Below are 22372 nucleotides of genomic sequence, written 5' to 3' on the forward strand. Positions count from 1 at the left end.
CTGGGAAAGGTAATGAGAGTGTCACAGCTAAATACAAGATTGAACAGAATATTAAGCATAAGTTCACACCATGTTGCAAGAGACCATTCAAGATTCATAGATTCATAGATTCTAGGACTGGAAGGGACCTCGAGAGGTCATAGAGTCCAGTCCCCTGCCGCATGGCAGGACCAAATACTGTCTAGACCATCCCTGATAGACATTTATCTAACCTACTTTTAAATATCTCCAGAGATGGAGATTCCACAACCTCCCTAGGCAATTTAATCCAGTGTTTAACCACCCTGACAGTTAGGAACTTTTTCCTAATGTCCAACCTAGACCTCCCTTGCTGCAGTTTAAGCCCATTGCTTCTTGTTCTATCCTTAGAGGCTAAGGTGAACAAGTTTTCTCCCTCCTCCTTATGACACCTTTTAGATACCTGAAAACTGCTATCATGTCCCCTCTCGGTCTTCTCTTTTCCAAACTAAACAAACCCAATTCTTTCAGCCTTCCTTCATAGGTCATGTTCTCAAGACCTTTAATCATTCTTGTTGCTCTTCTCTGGACCCTTTCAAATTTCTCCACATCTTTTTTGAAATGCGGTGCCCAGTACTGGACACAATACTCCAGCTGAGGCCTAACCAGAGCAGAGTAGAGCGGAAGAATGACTTCTCATGTCTTGCTCACAACACACCTGTTAATACATCCCAGAATCATGGCAGTTAACACCTCTGCAGTCACAGGAGAAAGGAGGGATACCAGGTTGGAGATTGTTGTAAAGAGAAGTGAAACCAGTGTCCCTGTTGAGGCCTGGTCTACACAAGGAAATTAGGTCAGTATAACTACGTCCCTCAAGGCTGTGGAAAATCCACACCCTGGAATTAACCAATTAAACCAATTTAAACCCTGGTTTAGACAGCGCTAGGCTGATAGAAAATTCTCCTGTTGACATAGCTACCACCTCTCAGGGAGGTGGATTACCTACACTGATGTGAGACGCTCTCCTGTTGGTGTAGGTAGTGTGCACCGGTGCAGTGTTCTAAGTGAAGACGAGCCCTTAGTCTGTGATTTTTAGTGTCTAGCAAAGTTATGAATTTAGGCATCCAGGCTACTCTTTTGAAGGTGTTGTGCAGGTTTCCTTTGAGGATGAAAATAGACAGGTCAAATATGGAGTGATCATTTTGTGAAAAGTGTGCACTCCCAGGTTAAGAGGGTGTTTTTGTCTTTTATCGCCTTTCTGTGTGAATACATTTGAGAGTGTAGTAATTGTCTGTCTGGTTTCGCCAACATAATTTGTCGTTGGGGCATTTGATAAATGGATGAAGTGCCCTACATGTTGCGATAGTTTGTGCAGGCCCCCTGGATCTTGAAAAGTGTGTTGTAGACACTACACGTCTCCACCACATCATCAACTTATCAAGACTACCCCTAACTGGAGCTGAATTAGCTGTACTCTCCAAGGGACTGAATTTCCCCACCACAGCACCGTACTAACTTATTAGAAGAATTATTTTGCTGACTCTGCCTCAAAGAATTCTTTCACAACAAGGATGACACCATCCACAACTACCAAGTCCCCACAGACAGTCATAAGAAAAATGAATCATCTGACTGAACATCCCTCCCACCCTCCCAACCGAAGGAGAAAACCATACATGATGGAGCATAGTGGCTCTTTCTGAACCACTATTAAGTCCTAAGTCAACTCTTCACATCATCATTAACATTTTCATTGATGAACCCCCCTCAAATCCTCCACTGAACATTTAAGTTTTTTAAATTCAAAATTAAGTTTAATCTTAGTCAACATTCCTTTGCTTTATAGCTTTAAACTTGTATTTCATCATGTACAATATTGTACAAACATTTTTCTAATGATTTAAATAAATGAACCCTATTTTTTTTTACCGGTGCAAAGTTATCACTGTCTGTATCTGAGTGGGTATTAGTCTACTGGATGGATGTAAATGACTATGTGGTCACTTCCATCGAGTCTCTGTGTACTTCAGAAAGGGATTCTAACTCCTACAAAAGTCACATGAGTCAAGAGGTATTACTGATGCCGAATTTGAGAACATGTGACTGCAAGAAAGTCCTGAATGACACATCATCATACTCACTGCAGACATTGTTGTTCTCCTCAGGAGATGCTGGGAGTGCTGATGTTGAGGGCCTGGTGTGAGCAATGACCTCAACACAGAAAGTGCTGACCGTTCTGAAACACCCTAACTCCACCAATACAGGATGAGAGGATTGCTGCAAAGCTGGTATGGTTGATTTTGTGACAGTCTCATAGAGGGAGCAACACACCATTTAGTAGAGGTCTGCAATTGCCATCCCATATTTCACACCAAGAGCATGAATGCAAAATTGGGAGGTCTGTATACAGAGCTGTCAGAAGTTGGAAATTCAACAAAGGTATCGCTGTGGAACTGCTAGACATTTCCCTAATGCCCCAATCTCTTGTGCAGTGGTTTAGCTTCAGGCAGTGAGCTGGACATCAGTATCACCGACTTAAAGAGCCAAAGCCCTGAACAAATTGAGGCACTGAAAATCTATGGAGCCCTCAGCTTCACTGTTAACTGTCCAGAATGCGTCATTAGTGAAGATGCCCTGCTGGGCTTGACGGGGAAGAGGTAGATCTGCATCCACCCAGACAGTAATAGCTCTGAGTTCTGGCATTCAGGACCCTTGGCCAACTGTAGCTTCAAGAGTTTGCCCTTTGAAGCACTCCTGGCCTCTGGCCAGAGTTACAGGAGCTTCCATGTTGTGCCCTCAAAGGAGGTTTGGACAAATTCTCCACATTTCTTCTGTGTTTCAGGTGACCTCTGTAAGCATAGTTGGCACCATTGCACATTGAGGCTGACTTCAGAGCAGACAACATAACAAACATGGCCATGTGTTTTGGACATTGTTCTGCCACATAGGTGGGATTGAAGCTGTTGAAAGGCATTTCTCATTAGACTCCATACTTAAAGTAATAGTGGAAAATAAATAGATCTGGTGTGTCAAAGGAAGCACTGAATGAACAGCCAAACAAGTGCTGAGTCAAGAGAAGTGCACAGCTGTAATGCACTGAGGGTCCCAACAGACTTGACACTAGTGTGCTGAGAACAAACTGGCAAAAAGAGAGAACAAGGGATCAAAGCATCAGAAAAAGGACACAGCCACCAAGATCAGGGATGCTTGAGTACTGAAGAGATGAGGCAAACAGGTGCGTAAACCCCACACATGTGAGCCAACAGCTCCAATAATTTAATATTTGTACGGACCTGACTAGAAAGTAAGAGATGGCAAATGACACTCAGTGAGCTTTCCTAGAATCTGGAAGGCAGGAAATTGAAGAAGCGCTGTCTCCTGCAGGGAATTGACTGGAAGGGAATGTTCAGAGAGCAGCATTTATATCCTGCATTGGGTGGCATATGAAATCTAGTGGAGGGACTGGCTTCTGCTCTGCCTTACTACTGCTGCCTTCAAGGCTTAAAAAAACCCTTAAGTGTGAGAGTAATTCTGGCACACTCAAGCTAAGAAACGAGTAATCCTTCACAGAAGGTATCTGTAGAGAACACAGAGTATATTTTTCTTCCTAATAAAATAGTTAATACGACTTATCTGGGCCAAGTGATGTTCTATACAAATGTACTTTAAGAATTAAGATGCTCTATGTAACATTCTACTAAAACTTAATAACTAACAGAAATATCCAGACAATTCCTCCACATTAGAGGGCTTGACAAAGTTTAAACACACACAAAGCATCCTGTTTATAACTAGTCTGCTTGCAATATGTAGTGGTTTTTAAAATAACATTTAAACACAGATCCAAGTATTTCTTCACTACCTCATATAGCTACTATTTAAAGCCTTGGAGTTTTCATAAAAAATGTTTCACAGAAAAAGACATCTGTAACTTATAAAGTGTAATGTGTTTACTTTTACAGATGTCAATAGAATCATGTTCTGCGGAGTCATCATGAACAATGGTCGTAAAACTCTTGTCAATTTTAACTTTTGCTCATATGTACTATAGTAATTGATTCCATAAGGTGTATTTCTCTTAGCACATGATAACAATCTTCTTAAGAACAGTTAGCTCTGTGACCTACTTTTTAAGATATGAAGGAGAATAAATGCATAGCAGTAGTCACAGAAACAGCAGCAGCACCAATTAATTCATAAATTGTTAGAACCACTAAGTCCATATGGTGTGTAGAGCTCTTGCGTTGTGTAATGAAAGTGGTATGTAGAATCACTAGGCCCTTCTGTCTACAGAATCCCTTCTGCCTGTGTGTGTGGAGGTGACTTAAATACTCAGAGCTTGGCTATGAGGCTGGAGCTGGTTAGCAAGGGGGAATAAATGTCACTTCCATGATGTTTTTGCTACTTCTTCTTCCCACTCTGCAGAAGAACCTCTGCAAGTGCATTGTGGGTTGGAGTTCCATATGTGGAGAAGGCATGAGCAAGGGCCTCCATAGCATTATCCCTCTCACAGTCAGAAATGTTGTATTTGCTCTCCTTGTCTAGAGAACACCTTATGAAGCGGGAATGGGGGCCTCTGCCACGGTGAGAATCAGGAGCTGCAAAGGGATCCACAGCTGCTGAAGGGAAGTCACCTTGGGGCTGCTGTTGCTGAGGGATGTTCCTCCATTAAAGAAGCTGCTTTCAGTGAGGGAGCAGCAAGAGCTGCCAACAAGAGAATCATATGAAGAGCCAGGTCAAGTTGGGCCATGGGAAAGAGGAGCAGTGGAGATAAAGAAGAAGTGGGAGGCAGGAGTGTGGACCCTGCATTCAGAGGGGTGGGAGAGAAGGAGGTTGTGGGAATCCTGAGGTGGATATGGGCGGAAAGAAAGCAGAGATGGAGCTAGGCTTTGGAAGGGGCTGTATGCAAGAGATGGCATAGGGCGCATGAAGGAGTAATTATTTATGGAATAGGGAAGGAGAAAAGAATGATGGAGTTTGTGTATTGTGGGAGAAGGGGGTGGAATTGACTAAAAGAGAAGGGGGGAGGAGAAATGAGGTTCAGTGGGGATAAGGGGAATTTAATTGGACTGGGGAGCAGTGATAAAGTGAGATCTGAACATTGACTGACTGTGGAGAAAGGAAGTTGTTTTGAGTTGCCTATTGGTGAGAGAAATTGGTGCAAATGTTCTTGGGAAGTAAGCAGAACTGGGTTTGTATGGAAGGGGACTATTTGATTGTGGGAGGTACTGATTATGAATGTGGAGCTTATTTTGACTGTGAAGGTGAGATTTTGAGAAGAATCATTGATTTTTATGGTAAACTAATAGTTTGAGGACAGTAATTTAGGTTGAGTAGGAGGTAAGGGGAATTGCTTGTGTAATGGGGTGGAGGTGACCTGATTTTGAGAAGCATGGGGGCATTGACGGAATTTTAGGTTGTTTGTATGTGTGTGGCTGTTTCTACAGGCTATTACAGTAGTAGCCTCAGGAAGGATTGGAAATCTAAGCATGACTGGGAGATCAGTAGGGGTAATGATTCTGGAGAGAGATTGCCTCACTACTAAGAGTTAGTTACTGCTAGGAAAAAGTTTAGTCATTCCCTGGTGTAGTGAGTTTACTGGCAGAAATGCTCACCGAAACAGTAAATGCTAAAGAATAGCCAGAGAAAGTGAATTTAAATGAATTTTGAGTGCACAAACTTAACTATCTGCACTGGAATCCTGATTCTAGGAGTTACGTTTATAGAATCAGGAACAGAAACCAAGCATCTGATTTCTGTATCCTATCAAAACAAATGGCCACAGCTACATTTTAAATTTTAAAAAGTCATGCATGTTCTATAAATCAAAAATCTGTGTAGAATATATATATACAGGATATAAATACAAACAATAAGTGCATTTAAGAAAACTGTAAGCAGTTTGCAGAGAATTGGTGAATCAAGACGGGAAATGCCTCAATAAATTATATACAATGAATTATGTGTCCAGTTCTATTAATCACTTAGTTTATTATTATCAAAGCTGTCGCATATCAAAAGTATGAACTAGTATGTAAAGGGAAGTCAGCCAGTGGAAGTATAATATTTGAGTGATAATGTTAATAACCTACAGCTATAAAAGGATACATGGACTGAGGTGATAGAAACAGTTAACCATGATATACTTAGGATGGATTCTCTATCACTGGAAACTTTTAAATCAAGATCAGATGCTTTTTGTTTCTATGCTCTAGTTCAAATAGGAATCAATTCAGGAAAGTCCTGTGGCCTATGTTATGGTCCCTTCTGGCTCTATAATCTGTGATGGTATAGGAACTTGCTCACTAGGACCTGAACCAAGATCACTAACCTATTTTACACAGGCCACCAATTACCCTTCTGCTGGTAATGGTTTTCAGTTATTTTTGACCTGTGCTGAATTAGAACTAGAGACAGAGAGTAAAAAGCTCTCAATTTCATACATTACTGATTCCCTCACCAATAGATGCAATCCTAATACTTTTCTGCTTAAAATAACTGATGATCTAATTGTTTCTTGAACAATCTCTGGCAAACTTCAATGGACTTTTAAAACCAAAATTAAATTGCTCTATGTACTGTTCAATATACTTTACTGATTGTGGTACAACTCTGATGCTTAAGGAATTGAACTTTATTTCACCAGAAGCTTGTTGGAAAAGTTGTAATTTGAAAGACCATTTGTAGACAACAGGATTCACTCTGTTTACCTTCCAGTCCTATAGTGAACGTTTAGCTGACACTTGGCTGGGAAATGTGAATCCTCACAGACAGATGTGGTTTCTCAGGTACATCTAGGGGACATATTTACCTTTAAAAGATTAATCTTGGCCTCCTGAAAATTCAAAATTTCCTATAGCACAGACTAGTGTGCAATATGGTGTCAGAGACTTTTGAATAAGGGAAAGTCTTGATCAACTGGGCAAACAAGTTTTACAGCTGGATCTGGTTTCTTTTACTGAGCTAAAATATGGTATCAACTGATATCTTTTCATGGTAGGTGATAAAGTGTAAAATATGCTCCTGATTTTTGGCCAGGTCTCAAACAATACAGCAATTGGAATTTTGCTGCTGCAATGCAATTCTGACAGAAAATTGTGGGTGCAGTATATACCACAGATGCATACATTTAAAGATGCCTAACTACCTAATTTAGGGCTGCAAATTACTCCTGGATCATTTTTGATCTGTTAATTGCAGGCCATGTTAAACTTGTGACTACAGGCACCGGCTTCCTCCTTGCCCCAGTTGTGCTCAACCCTTACTCCACCCCTTCTTCCAACCCCCCACCCTGCCTCTTCCTGCCTAGTTCTGCCCCCTCCTCTGAGCACACCCTGCCGCTGCTCCTCCTGCATGCCCTGGAACAGCTGATCGCGGCAGGCAGAAGGTGCTGGGAGGGAGAAGGAACAGTTAAGCAGTGGGGCCGCCAGTGGGTGGGACGTGTGGGGGGGGGGGAAGGGAAAGAAGTGGGGGAGCTGGCTGGAAGTGGGTGATAAGCACCCGCTAATTTTTTTCCTGTGGGTGCTCAAGGACTGGAGAACCCACAGAGTCAGCACCGATACTTGTGACTCTCTCTATTTAATGACTTACCCAATGAGATTTTCTAAATCAGATGGGGTTAAGGAAAGAAGAACTGATGTACCATGTACAGGAGTACCATTTGGTATTCCTTACATTATATTTTGATATTAAGATTTGTATGCCTTATTTTGTCCAATACTATATACTGAGTTTGGAGCAATATCAACTAAGTTAGAAAAATAACTGAGCTTAATCTCAGTGTCCTTGGGAGAAAAATATAGCTAGGCTGTACCCCTAAAGCTTTTCAGTACAACAGCAAGTGACTTAGCACTCTACCAATGAAATGCCAATTAAAAGCACTGCATTTTTTTTTAAAAGCCTAAATTGACTGAACATATTCTAAACTGAATGGGGTTTCCAGCAGCTGCTGCTTAGCTGTTTTTTCCAAGTTACATTTTACACAGGTACTGCGTACAGCACTGTGTTTTGGCTGTTTGTCTCCTGATGCATTAATTGATATATTGCCTTACTATAGCCAAAATTGCTGAGGGCATTGAATATAGGGAGCATTTGCCACAACTAGGGCGACCAGATGTCCCGATTATATAGGGGCAGTCCCGATATTCGGGGCTTTGTCTTATATAGGCAATTATTACCCCCCATCTCCTGTCCTGATTTTTCACACTTGCTATCTGGTCACCTTAGCCACAACTTTCCCAACAGCTGATGTATAGCCAGTTGGGGGTATAAGATAAGTACTTATGATATGATGTAATTAAACCCATATCAATAAATCATGTGAAGTAGTTACTGGACACTGTGAATTTCTAGTTCACTAATTAATGATGGTTTGCAGTGACTGTATTTATTTTACTACATAACATATGTTTGTTGTATCTATATCTAAAAATATAATAAAAAGTTAATGAAAAAAGAAGCCCATCACTGGTGAATACAGCCTTTTGGAATGTATAATTAGTGTGGCAAGAAACCACATGGGAAACAGAAGGAGAATAATCCAACTATTGCACTGCGGTTGGTTGATGTGTTTGAAATTAGAAAAGTGGTGAGCTACCAGTAAACCATTAGTCCAGCCAACTAACCAAAGAATCTGTTGTATCAGTCCTGCTTACTCCATTTCTTTGACCACAACTGCATAGCAGACACTAGATTAAAAGAGATTTCTTTAATTTTCACACAATTACATTGATTCACATTGGCCATATTCTGTTGTATCTTGGGATACAAATGGTGAACTGGGGCAAACTACATTGTAAAAACAATACCTTAAATATTGTTTATCTTTTAGATAAAATGTAAAGAATCCTAAACTTTATCGGTGCTGGTCTTTTCTAAAAGTAGATAATCTGAAATTTGTTTAAAAATATTTTAAGTGAACCTAAGAATATCTTGCTGCCTGATTATCCATATTTGAAACTATTTAGATAGATGCAATCCCATGATAGCGTTGACAGGAATGAGGGAATAGTGGATTTGGTATTATATTTAGGGACCATCTTTTTAGGGCCAGATTGTGTCCTTAATCTGGAGCGTTCTTGGGATGGTGCAGAGCTGTATTTCCCTATGGGCACAATTCCTCCCTCAGGTCCTGAGTATATAAGATTCATTGTTCCTTAAAATTATGCAGCCTGCTTTCCTCCATGCGCCAATAGGACCATGACCTTAGTTTCTCCCCTTCACATTGGCTTGCACTCCAGGGGCCACCCTGAGCAAGGAATCTCTAGCACGTTTGTAGGAAATCTATAAAAAATAAGGCACTTAGGGTCGATGATCCATCACTGCATTAGTATACTGTATTTTTTCTATGTCTGTGCTCCAAAGAGCAAACTCACTAAACCTGTAGGTAAATTTATTGGCACCTGGGAGCACATCTTTAGAAATCTGTTTCAAATTAAAAAGTTATAACACTTGTAAAATATAAACCTCTATCTAATGTGAGTTATATATAATAACAGCTAGATCTTATATACTGCTTTTCATCAATAGGTCTCAAAGCTCTTTACGAAAGAGGTCACTATCATCTCCATTTTACAGATGGTGAAACTGATAACGAATTTATCTATTTTTAAGGGCATGTCTACACTGGGAAATTAGTGTGGTGTAAGCTAGAGCATGAATTTAAAGTGCACAAACTATTCCGCACTAACTCCCTATGTAGAAAAGCCATAAGACTCCTACCTGCTTAAAGCTGCCAAAAATATTCTGAATGAAATCTGAAAGGTTATCAAAGCCTGTGGTTTATAGATCTACAGGTAGGAAGCTGGTTTCTGGAGGGAAGAAGATCCTGTAGACCGATTTTAGGGTAGGTATCAGTAAAATTCCACAAACCAATTCAGTATTAAATACAAATCAGGAGGATGCCTCTGACCTGTGGGCAGGGCCGGCTCTAGGTTTTTTGCCGCCCCAAGCAAAAAAAATTTTGGCTGCCCCCCATCCCCCGGACCCCCTGCCACCCCAGCCCTGGGCTCCCCCCCCACCAGTGCTGACTCCCGGGACGCGCCTCAGCCCAGGGTCCCTCCAGCCAGAGCTCCCACCTCCAGGACCGGCCAGGACCCAGGAGGGCAGAGCCAGGGGACCACCTGGCAGGGAGCTGAGGAGCCAGGGCAGGGTAGCCCCAGAGGAAGTGCAGCCCCGAAGAGTGGGACGTGGGCCCCGCACGGCAGCGCCCCGCCCTCTATGGCGCCGTTGCTGCTGCTGCTTCGGGCCACCCTGCCGCAGTCCCTGGGCGGCTTGGGCCGCTTCGCCCAGCCCCAGCTGCAGCGCTGGGGGGCGGCTGCCCTGCGGCACCTGCAGGCGGCTCCGTGTGCCCTGGGGGGCGGCCCCCAGCCGGAGTGTCCCCCGCTCGGTGCCTGCCCGGCCCAGCCACAAGGTGGGGCGTTGCTTCCCCACGGCACAAACTGCAGCGGCCCCAGGGCGCCCCCGTGCATGAGGTGCTGCTGCTGCCAGGGCCGGCTCTAGGCTTTTGCTGCCGGAAGCAAAAAAAAAAAGGCTGGAATGCCGCCCCTGAAAATGTGCTGCCCTAAGCACGTGCTTGGTTTGCTGGTGACTGGAGCCGGCCCTGGCTGTGGGGCCAATGTAAAGGATTCTACCTAATTCGGGTTCTTGTACCACTATTATAAGAGCATGTTGTGTAGCTTCTTCCAGTTTTGGTTTTCCAAGCACTCACTAGTACTCTGCAATGCAAAGCAGTGTTCAAAGTATCAACTCTTGCTGCTGTGCAACAGTGTGTTAAAACTAGAGAAGCTTTTTTTTTTTTTTACATTTGTCATTCTATCTATTATAAGTATGAAAAGAAGTTGAACCCTGAAAATGGACATTGATTAGATGTTTTATTAGCATGAACTTGTGAGACAGTTAAAGCTAAATGTTGAATTCATAAAATTCATTCATATTTCTATAGCATGTCTTTGGTGTAATGGTGATGGCAGATGAATATTCAAATTGAGGTGAAAAGAACAGAAACTAAATGAACAGCTCTGATAGCTGCACAGAATAATTACTTGGCTTTCCTGCTGATAAACCTGACAACCAATTCTTCTAGCTAAGTGATTCTTTAATTAGCTTCATTACTCTCTAATAGGACTTTGACTTTACAGACACAGTCCTTTGCAGTATGAAAGTAAATCTGCAAAGGCTTCCTTTTGCCCTAGCACATAGCCAGCTACTTTTTAAATACAACGGACTGTAGAATACTATTCTGTCCCTATGACAGAGGTGGGCAAACTATAGCCCGCGGGCCACATCCGGCCCTGGGACACTCCTGCCCAGCCCCTCAGCTCCCAGCCCGGGAGGCTCCCTCCTTCCCTCCCCTGTTGTCTCCCCTCCCCCGCAGCCTCAGCTCACTGTGCCACCAGCGCAATGCTCTGGGCAGCGGGGCTCCAAGCTCTTGCCGGGCAGCGCAGCTGAAGAGCCTCGGCCTGACCCGGTGCTCTGTGCTGCACGGTGGCATGGCTGGCTCCAGCCGGGCGGCGCAGCTACCTGTGCTGGCGCTGTGGGCAGCGCAGCTGTAGTGCCACCAGCCACCAGTGCTCCAGGCAGCGCGGTAAGGGGGCAGGGGAGTTTGGGGTGGTGGTCAGGGGGTGGGGGGTGGATAGGGGTCAGAGTGGTCAGAGGGCAGGGAACAGGGGAATTGAATGGGGGCAGCGGTTCCCAGGGGGCAGTCAGGGGACAGGGAGTGGTGGATGGGGCAGGAGTCCCGGGGGAGCCATCAGGGGGCAAGAAGGGGGGGTCGGATAGGGGTCAGGGGCACAGCCTCCCATAAGCAGCCCTCCATACAATTTCAGAAACCCGATGTGGCCCTCACGCCAAAATGTTTGCCTGCCCCTGCCCTAGGACATGGGTTGCCACAGGTATTCAGAATGATACCTTTCTGCTGGAAAAGCCAGCTAGAATTAATCAGAAATAGCAGTGGTAGCAAAAAGGAATGACTACAACATAGTAAAGATGTAGCTACTCTTTTCTTTCAAAAAATGTAGGAATGTTCTAGAGAACTTTTTACAGTTAGGGGGTCTTTGTGAGCATTCTTTGCCTATCTAAAAGAGTAGTAGAGATCATAATCAGAGTTTCAAGTAGAGCTGGTAGGAAAATGCCACTTTTTGAACCTGAAATATCTTGTGAAAGGGAGTTGGGTGCGATGAACTTTCATCAAATGACAGGCAAGTTTCTATTGGACTTATCTGGTTCCCTGACGCCTGCGTGGCAAACTGCTGGGGAAGTCTGGGCTTCCAGGGCCCAGGGCTCCAGGGTAGCCCCATCATGTGGGCTGCCTGGGTCCCTGGCTCCAGTTACAGCCCCACCATGCTAGGGCTTCCAGGTTCCCTGCCATGGAGCTAGAAGCTGAAAGCCTTGCAAGCCCTATGTCCGCAGCTGTGTGACTTGAACTGGCACTCTCAGGACTTCTAGCCTCCCTGCCATGGATCAAGAAAGTCCTCTGATGGACTTAGAATCATAGGGTTAAAAGGGACCACAAGTGTCCTCTAGTCTAACCCCCTGCCAATATACAGGATTTGTTGTGTCTAAACCATCTAACACAGATGGCTATCCAGCCTCCTTTTGAAAACCTCCAGTGAAGGAGCTTTCACAACCTCCCGAGGCAGTCTGTTCCATTGTCCTACTGTTCTTACAGTTAGGAAGTTTTTCCTGATATTTAATCTAAATCTGCTATGCTATAGTTTGTATCCCTTGACTCTTGTACTACTCTCTGTGGCAAGAGAGAACAACTTTTCTCCCTCTTTTTAATGGCAGCTTTTCAAGTATTTGAAAACGGCTATCATGTCCCCCCCTTAATCTCCTCTTTTCTGAACTAAACACACCCATTTCCTTCAGTCTTTGCTCATATGGCTTGCATTTCATCTCTTTGATCATTTTTGTCAATCGCCTCTGGATCCTTTCCAGTCTCTCTACATCCTTTCTATACATTGCTGAGCAAAATGGGACACAGTACTCCAGCTGAAGCCTAACCAGCGCTGAGTAGAGCAGTACTATCACCTCCTGTGACTTGCATGCAACCTAAAATTGCATTTTTTTTTGCAACAGCATTGCATTGCTGACTCATGTTGAGGTTGTGATCCACCACTACTCCCATATCTTCTCAGCAGTGCCGCTGCTAAGCCAGTTATCCCCCATTCTGTATTTGTGCATTTGGTTTATCTTCCTTAAGCGTAGCACCTTATATTTGTCTTTTGTTGAATTTCATTTTGTTGTTTATAGCTCAGTTCTCCAATTTATCAAGATCCCTCTGAATTTTAGCTCTATCCTCCAAAGTGTTGGCAACCCCTGCCCAGTTTTGTGTCATCTGGAAATTTGATCAGGATGCTACATCTATTCCTACATCTAGGTCATTAATAAAGATGTTAAACACCAGACCCAGAATATATCCCTGTGGAAACCCACTGAGACCTCCCTCCAATCTGACATCATTCTATTAATTGTTATTCTTTGTTTGCAGTTGTTTAACCAATTATGTATCCAATTAATGGTAGTTCTGCCAAGCCCACATTTCTCCAGCTTATTTATCAGAATGTCATGTGGGACCAGGGCTGGATTAAGACCTTTAGAGGCCCTAAGCACTGAAAAGATTATGGTGCCCCCACATACATAATTCAAAATAAAAACAATACTATACCATAAAATAACATTTTATTTTTCGAAATGACACAAAACTTACATGTATGCTGAAATTAAAATAGCTTCTTTCTAGATTTTCTGATTTGCAAAATTCTGGATAAGTTCATCGAAGCTGACTCAACGAAGCATGTCCGCTTCCATACACAATAAGGAAAGTGAATCAAGTCTGTCCTGACACACTGTTGCTCTCTGAGGGTTTTTTATTCTTTTCAGCTGAGAAAAAGAGAGTTCTGCGGAGCAGTTAGTAATCATCAATATTAGAAAAATACGTAGTGCGATCTCTACATTTGGAAATACACATTGTATTCCATCTTTCAATATTGTGTCATGAAGATCAATGTGACTGAATTTCATTTTTCCTGTTTCATTAAACTTTGCGTGCATATAACAGTGGAACTGCCGTACTTCTCCACAGAGATTCATGTTCAAGTCAACAGGGTATGAGTCAACTAGCTTTTGGGAACCCTGTGAATATTGTTTGTCAGATAAGTCCATATCATTTAGAAAAGAAAATCTACTTGATACTTCTTTGTATACTTCACCTCTCCTCATCATGTGAGCTTCAAGTGTATCAATTATAGTGTAGTAAGTAGATATGCGAAATTTGTCTCTAGGATTCAATGCTGTTTCTGTTGTACTGCTCTTGTTTGCTTGTTTTTTCCTGATTCGCTTGTGGGACTGGGCTTCTTTGTAGTTAGTATCAGGCAAGATATCTTTTGATATGTCTTCAAATCTTTTGAAATCATTCCTCAAAGTGTGTAAGTGGTCTGCTAATGATTGACAGAGGTCTGCACATGTTTTCAAATCCAATTCTTTTTCTTGGAGAGCTTGACTTGTGTGGTAAAAGTGTTGTAAAATTTCATTCCACATGTTCAACATGAATACAAACTCTAGTTCTTGCATTTTGTTTGCAATGTTTTCTACCTCTCATATAGTTTCTCCCTTTTGTGATTGCTCTTCAGCTATACTTTCCAAAGCATCCACAATCTTTCAGTCGGACTCCAGAATTGCACTTGTTGCCAATGCATGTGCCTCCCAGCGAGTATTAGAAAGAGATTTCAACACACGATCATTGCCCAAATATGTTTTAAAAACTGCCCATCGGTGTGTTGAGGCAGAGAAAAATGTATAAAGTAACTGGACTGTTGAGAAAAACCTTACTGCCACCGGACAACAATCAACAGCACTGCAGCCAACAAGACTGAGAGAGTGTGCAGCACGTGGTATGAATATGGCATATTTGTTCTGTTCTAAAAGCTTCTTCTGCATTCCTTGAAAATGCCCTGACATGTTGGCAGCATTGTCATAAGACTGACCTCTGCACTTTGAGAAATCTATTTTGTAAACTTGGCACAGATAATGCAGTACTTGATTTGCCATTTCTTCACCAGTGTGGCTTTTCAAATTGAGGAATGTTATAAATCGTTCAACTGGTTTTCCATCTGTGGGAGACACATATCTTAGTACAATACTCAATTGATCAATATGTGAAAGATCAGGTGTAGAATTGACAGATAAACGGAAGTACCCAGCAGTACTTATTTCATCCACAATAGCTGAATGAACTTTGTCGCTCATTAGACCAATGAGTTCATCACATATTGTCTTGGATAAGTATGTTGGGTTACCTTTGCCAGCATTCCCCTATTTTGAGATATGGCCTGCTAACAATGAGTCAAACTGAGCCACAAGCTCCAACAATCCCAAGAAATTTCCATTCTACAATGATCCAAATGTGTCATTTGATCCCTGGAAAGGCAGACCACGTTCAGCTAATGTTTGAATAACAGCTATAACACGCTGCAAGACATGTTACCAGTATTCACGCTCCCCTTTAATTTGTTCTTCCAATTTTTGTGTCAATCCAAAGCCCTGTCTTCGATTTAAATATGTCAACATTGAATCTCTGTGAGTAGTGCTATTTTCATGTTGTTCAATTAAAACAGTATTCCGCCAGTCACTAAATCCATCTGCAGCAAACCAGGATGTTGAAGGTTTATATGCAAAAAGTTTGCAAACAAAACGGTACACAGACCCTGTTGATGGTGAATACAGTAGCCATTCTCGAGTATTCTTCTCACCATTCACTTTCATGCCTAAAAATATTTTTTGTGGACAATATCTTGTTTGTTTGCCATTGGTAAAAGTCCGACGTGATTTCTCAAATGGCCCAGTGTGGTGTTGACAGTCATTTGGTCTGCGATCTATCCAGTAAGCTATATCATTGGTACTGAAATCAACCCACATATCAGGATCTTTTCTCCTATTATTTACAGCATGAGCAGGTTCAGTGTCTGACACATCCACATCTTCTAGAACAATGTCTGTTTTACCACCAGGAGTAGGATGTCAGTTACAGTCTCTGATTTCCTCGCATTATTTCGATCTACATTAGTAGGACGCCCCCCTAGTTTAGGTGGGGATAAGTAATAACAAAGTTCTGATTTTTCCCATGATGACTACTTCGATGCTTTTTTTGAAATATCAAATATCAATTTTTTTTGGTGCCCCCTGCTTTGCTGGTGCCCTAAGCATGTGCTTAGTCTGCCTATTGGGTAATCCAGCCCTGTGTGGGACTGTGTCAAAAGCCCTGCTGAAGTCCACCACATTCCCCCATTCACCAAACCAGTTACCCTGTCAAAGAAGTCAGAAGGGTCTGTGGCTCCAGGACAGCCCCGTCATGCAGGTAGCCAGCTAGTCTGAGAGTCTGGAAGCCCTGGGCCTCTGGTATAAGAGCAGTCCACATTGTGGGGCTGCCCCAGAGCTGCTGACTGAAATTGATACTGCTAATAGTGGTGGTGAACCTTAGAAGAATGTCAATTACAGTCTATAGCTGTTGGTCTTGGGGAGCATAGCTAGTTTCGGAAACACCATGTGTCAATGTTTCCGCAACTAACATTTTTTTTGGACTTCTAGTTTATGAGAAATTTTGAAATATCAACCTGGAAACCCCACATTTCAACCAGCTCTGATTTTAAGGGGTCAGATCTGCATTTATTGCACATGCCAAGGATAGAACATTATTTCAACTTACTGTCATTTCTGCCCTCAGACTTTTAGGTCTAAATTTTTTCTCCAGAGAATGCATGCAAAACACAATGGGCATGTCAAAGCTGCTTCCCCATTTTGAACTTTAGGGTACAAATGTGGGGGCCTGCATGAAAACTTCTAAGCTTAACTACCAGCTTAGATCTGGTCCGCTGCCACCACTCCCAAATGCTAATTCCCTTCCCTGGGTAGCCTTGAGAGACTCTTCACCAATTCCCTGGTGAATACAGATCCAAACCCCTTGGATCTTAAAACAAGGAGAAATTAACCATCCCCCTCCTTTCTCCCACCAACTTCTGGTGGATCAAGATCCAACCCCCTTGGATCTTAAAAACAAGGAAAAATCAATCAGGTTCTTAAAAAGAAGGCTTTTAATTAAAGAAAAAGGTAAAAATCATCTCTGTAAAATCAGGATGGAAAATAACTTTACAGGGTAATCAAACCTAAAGAGCCCAGAGGAATCCCCTCTAGCCTTAGGTTCAAAATTACAGCAAACAGAGATAAACACTCTAGCAAAAGATACATTTACAAGTTGAGAAAACAAAGATAAAAACTAACACGCCTTGCCTGGCTGTTTACTTACAAGTTGGAAATATGAGAGACTTGTTCAGAAAGATTTGGAGAGCCTGCATTGATGTCTGGTCCCTCTCAGTCCCAAGAGCGAACAACCCCCAAAACAAAGAGCACAAACAAAAACCTTCCCCCCACCAAGATTTGAAAGTATCTTGTCCCCTTATTGGTCCTTTGGGTCAGATGTCAGCCAGGTTACCTGAGCTTCTTAACCCTTTACAGGTAAAAGGATTTTGGAGTGTCTGGCCAGGAGGGATTTTATAGTATTGTACACAGGAGGACTGTTACCCTTCCCTTTATAGTTATGACAGGCACACATACATCCTTAAAAAATGGATGCTGCAATAGAGCTTGCTCAAAAGCAAAAAAGGTATGTTTTTCATCAAAATGTTATTTTTTTTTAAATTTGAGAAAATTGTGGGTAAAGAGGATTTGAGGAAGTTTTGCCAAACTTCTCCCCACATTTTCATCACCAAATTTTGATATTTTTCACTAGAAAAAAAATCAAATTTTCCCAAAATGTAACTAACTGTAATGCTGAGTCACAGACATGGGAGTACATGCCAGGTTTTGAAGAGTACCACTCCAGTAGTGTGTCAGGATATGGCAAAGTAGATGAGTGCCGCCCCTTAGTTTCAAGAGCAGTGCAGCTGCAGAGATTAACTGATTTAGGCACCCAGAGACAGCTGGAATAGTTTGCTGTCCACTCTTAATTAGTGGTTACATCAGCCTCTTCCAAAGAGAGCGCCTGCTCCTGAGACAGGACACAAATTCAGCATTTTTTATTCTGGGGACAGATCTCTGTAACCACAGGGAATAATGCTTCTAATGGAATGTTGTTTGTACAGATGCTGAGGGAGAGGCAGAAGTGACTGCCAAACCCAGAGAATAGCATTTTTGAGTTGATGGAAGAGCGGGTGTTTCACTTACAAAGGGCCGCAAAACAAACAATCCATATTCTCTGCGAGGAGCCCTGAAGAAGGGGGTGGGGGTATGGCATGATAGATGCAGTGTAGTCCTGCAAAACCAGTGGCAGTCAAGGTCACCACTGCCAGAGAACAACTAGAGACACCACTATTATTAACCAGCTAGTCCCAAAACATTAATTGATGCCATTCTTGATCAGTGATATGAGGAAGGAATAGGAGCTGCTCCAATGTTAATCTTTTCTACTCAGTAAGTGCTAAGGAATAATAATTGTATTGTTCTCAGCAAGCAGCACCTTCCAAGCCAGGGGAAAAATCCTCCTGGAGGGTTGGTTAAAAAGGAGTGACTCTCTGTCTGCATGGAGAGGAGGAGGTGCTGCTGGTGAGACATTTGACCTAACCCAGAAACCTAATATATCTAGAAATCTGTATTTTAAACTGTAATTGTTGATAGCTAAAGACATTGAAAACCATTTATTAACATGTCAAAGCAAAACATGAAACCCCACGAGGAAAAACTCTAAAAGAGGCTAGTATTTGAAGATGAGGGTCTGTAGATTTTTCTTTTTCAGAATAAGACTTATTTCTTACTCCAAGATGCTAAGTGTCTGTAAATTTGCTTCAGTGTTGCTTAGCACTTATGACATATTTCTGTCTTTATGAATTCAGTGTATTTCAAAAATACTTCCATATTATTTATGATCACTTACATCATTGGTACAGAACAAGTATGCTAGTAATATTACATGCCCAGTTAGGAGGCTTTAAAATGCAAATAATTAGCTGGTTGTTATGGAAAATGTGCCAAACAACAGGAGAACCACATTCAATCCACCTACATGTATAAGAGAAAACTATTTCAGAACAATGAAGAATAGCTTAGCCTTTTGTAGACTTGGATAAAATATCAAACAAATAACACTTGCATACAGTGAGCATGCACTGGACTAAATCATAAGTAATGGATCTCTTTAGAAAAGGTGCTTTAAAAGTACAGCTAGAACATTAAGTTCATGAGACATAATATGGTGTCAGCACTTTGTATCTGATTCTGGTACTGTCTATGGTTTAAAGACTTTGAGGACTGAAAAGAAGCAGAGCTTTAAATCATGGAAATCTGAAATGACCATCCACAGCCCAAATAGACCAGCTAAATTACCAGGGGAATATGATTAATGATAACAGCATATAAAATGAAAAGCGATGGGCAATATGAAATTGGGTAATCAGCTTTCACAGGCCAGAGCTAGTGTTATTTTCATAAGACATACAATTATAATAATAATTTAGAGTTACTTTTCTTTCAGCATAAGTCTAGAGGTAATGCACATAGTACCTAAGTACCATGAGTATCCTGATATTGTGAGTCTCTGCTTATGTATGTTCCAAATCATGAACCTTGTATTATATAGAGGGTATCTGCCTAGAACAGTGGTTCTCAAACTTCTGTACTGTGACCCCTTTCACATAGCAAGCCTCTGAGTGCGACCCTCCCTTATAAATTAAAACCACATTTTTATATATTTAACACCATTATAAATGCTGGAGGAGAAGCAGGGTTTGGGGTTAAGGCTGACAGCTCACGACCTCCTGAGGGGTCCTGATCCCCAGTTTGAGAACCCTTGGCCTAGACAGAAAGTGTGTATTTACAAAGGACCCAGTCCTCCTGTCTGAGAGGATGTGTTTGTTGAAGGGGTCCTAACATTGCATCTGTATTTGACTTAAGTGTTCCTACATTGTGTGCGCATTGTGCTGTGGTCTACTATTTTTAAAAGTCAGCATTTGTATCATCTGTATTGGGGACAAGTGTGTTTATACAGCTTGACGTTTAAAAAGTCAGCATTTACCCTCTGTACCAAACCATATCTGAGACACCACAAGTTTCCCCCATCTTAAAGTAGGCTATCTTTGTGATATCTCAGAACAACTGTGCAGTAAATGTTGACTTTTTAATACCAATCACTACATGTTTATAGGAAATCACAGATTTTTACACATGTCATGAATCTGAATTTCTAGAGCAGTTCTACATCTCAATGGATAATAAAACTTTTAACAATCCATGCTGATGAATGTGTCATTGTTTCCAAAACAATTCAGCTGACTCTGTACAGTAGCAAAGAATTACCATACTTCTATCAGTTCTGTAATTTCAGTGCAGTGTCTATTATGTATTATATTTTTAAATGGTCCTTAAGTAGGCCCACTACAATTGATTAGATTTTTTTCTAAAAACAGGAGTATATCTGGTGCAGATGGCCAGGTCATGTGCTCAAAAGGAGGAAGAAAAATGAAGTATATAGTGTGTGTCTGTTATGACATTTTCATTCACAACTTTTTTTTAATCAGTGAAAACATTTTTCAGGCCTGTGACAGGCACTGGTCCTCGTCTAGAAAGTTACTGAGCGCATGCTAACTTCAGTGGGAGTTGGAAGTATTTTGCAGGTGTTGCTCAGAACCTTGCAAGATTGTGCTCTAAGTCCATGGTAAATTGTAAGTTCAAGCATTATCCTCTATTTTGAATTAGCAGAAAAAGGACCAAAAAGGAAATTTTTTAAAAAAATGGAAAACTTTCACATACTTACAATCAACCAGCTTAACCAGCTTTATAGAAATTGAAATTATTGCTGAAAACAAGCATGGAAGACTTCAACTAAACAGGGAATATTTCAGAGAGAGTGGCAGTATACGAGGGAGTAAAAATAAGGGGTTAGAATGGAATGGCTTTCATCCTGCTGGATGTGTATAGAGTTGTTTTGATGTAGCCAGGCATGTTGTCCGAGGAAACAGGATCTCTACAGTTCACATTCTTCAAGATGTGAGGGAGCTACTACTGACGAACTCTAATTTTTGAGGAGTACAGCACTGAGTTTGATCCTGCGAGCTTCTGAGTTCCCTCAACTACTACTGATGTCAGTGGGAGTCGTGGGTGCTTAGCACTTGACAGTGATGACAAATGAATTTTAATTGCATTTGTAAGCAGCTATATGTATTTTCTTCTTTTGGAATCTCACAAGCAGAACACAAAAGAACCAAACCTTTTGGTTTTATTTAGAAATGGATACCATGATCCATGAGAGGACAAAACCAGAACCTGTCTCTGGGATACCAGTGTACTTTGGTGGCTTGGATAAAACCACTCTTGCTTTTGTTTTTGCAAAATCAGAACCTGACTTGGGGGGATTTGAGTAAAATGGAACTGGGATCCTAGGGACAGACTGTCCTGAGATGCTGAAAGCATCCTGCGTTGTTAGATTGTAGAGGGGTGGATTGGCCACCCACAGACCCAGAGGGGGAGGAGCCCCTCATTGAACTCTGTTGGATGGAGCTACACCACGCTCAACCCTCCTGCTGGAAGTCAGTGGACGGGACCGGAAGTACACTGCTACCACTGCTAGGGCCCTGTGCCAGGATGCAGTGGAGTGGGTGGGCCTGCGTCCCACCTGCCACCCCAATCCATGGGGTGGCAGTCTCCCCACCCCCCTTAGGCAAGAAGCCTGCGCTTGTCGGCCCTCTGCCAGAACTAGGAGGCCCGACTGTTTGCTGCTCAGCCTGAGTGCAGGCCTGAGCCCTTTAGACTCTACTGCCCCACTCTGATCAAGGACCTGTGCTAACTGGCTGTTTGCTGCCCAGCCTGAGTACAGGCCTGAGCCCGAGACTCTTTACTACCCCGCCTCAACCAGCGGCTGGGGCTCCGTAACTGTGTGTGTTGTTTGGCCCTGATCACAGGCCCGAGCTCACGTCTCCCGTCGCCCCGCTGATTCCCCATGTCAGGCGACACCCGGAGACGTAGTGGGGCTGACTGGCCGCCCACAGACCAGGAGGGGAGGAGCTACTCCCCCCAACGGACTACATAGATAAATAACCTGTGATGGCTTTTTGGGGGGCAGGGTAGGGGTAAGCCAAATGATCAAGAACCATCAGGTCTAGAAACTCCTATATCATTTTGAAAAGCCCAGCAGTGTCTTCCAGCATTGATGGTTCATGGGGTATCAGACCTGAAAATTGTATTTTAGGCTGAAAAAAAAGACACAAAGTGAAAACAAGGTTCTTAATTTCCCTTTCCATGTAAAGATATCCTTCTGTTGGGGGTTCCCTTGGGATAGTGCTGTCCACAAATCTTACTCCAAAGTAATCTTGGTGAGCCCATTTAGGAAGGAAAGTTTGAGTTTGGAAAATAGGACATCTCCATTTGGTTT

General features: G+C 42.4%; 1 protein-coding gene across 2 annotated transcripts in view; it reads right to left on the reverse strand.

Annotated features, from left to right (window-relative positions):
- SYN2 (synapsin II) overlaps positions 1-22372 on the reverse strand; it is a 466588-nt gene that overhangs the window by 35632 nt on the left and 408584 nt on the right. The window lies entirely within an intron of this gene.

This window comes from Malaclemys terrapin, chromosome 7 (genome assembly GCF_027887155.1).
Source record: "Malaclemys terrapin pileata isolate rMalTer1 chromosome 7, rMalTer1.hap1, whole genome shotgun sequence".
Classification (NCBI taxonomy): domain Eukaryota; kingdom Metazoa; phylum Chordata; order Testudines; family Emydidae; genus Malaclemys; species Malaclemys terrapin.